The sequence below is a fragment of the Bicyclus anynana genome, chromosome 13, assembly GCF_947172395.1.
Source record: "Bicyclus anynana chromosome 13, ilBicAnyn1.1, whole genome shotgun sequence".
Classification (NCBI taxonomy): Eukaryota; Metazoa; Arthropoda; class Insecta; order Lepidoptera; family Nymphalidae; genus Bicyclus; species Bicyclus anynana.
The window spans coordinates 1,910,920-1,911,612 of record NC_069095.1 but is presented as its reverse complement, the minus strand read 5'-3'; positions in this window follow the sequence as shown (position 1 = coordinate 1,911,612).

The following is a 693-nucleotide window of genomic DNA, read 5'->3' as shown; positions in this document are numbered from 1 at the left end:
ATCTAATTTTGAAATTTCTTTTCCGACTTTTAAGCCACGTTATTTGTGAGTGTCATAGGCTTACTTACTTCAGCGCCGTATTCTCACGGGAACGGCAACTAATAGTCACTAATAAATTAAATCGATTTTGATTTAATAATTATGAGGTAGGTTTCACAGAGTAAAGACTAATAGGCAGATAGAGCGCACGGAACACGACGGTGTCGTAGCCGCTCCAAATACAAAATTCAAAAACGAATACATTCTCGAGTCAGTACGACAGGAAGCGTCGTATCAGTTATTTTCAATATTCAAGAAAAAGGGTGTCTAATCCAGTTAGGCTTCTAAGGACCATATAACTAAAGAGTTTTTCAAATAGCCTGGGTACGGTGAGTCGCCTGTATGACGTTCATAATCTATATAATATACATATAATAAATCTGTAGAGAGGTCAATTCTGTACATGAAATATATTTCCAAAATAACAATTAGGGGGTGAATAGTGATCGATACTGATGCCAAAAATGCAATCAGTAAAATTTTTGTCTGACTGTCTGTCTTTCTGTCTGTCTGTATGTCTGTATGTTCGTTATAGAAACAAAAACTACTCGACGGATTTTAACGAAACTTGAAGCGTTATAACCTTTAGATTTATCTACTAGTATTATTGTCTAACATTTTAATTCTATCTTGTCTCTAATCTTTTAATTTTCA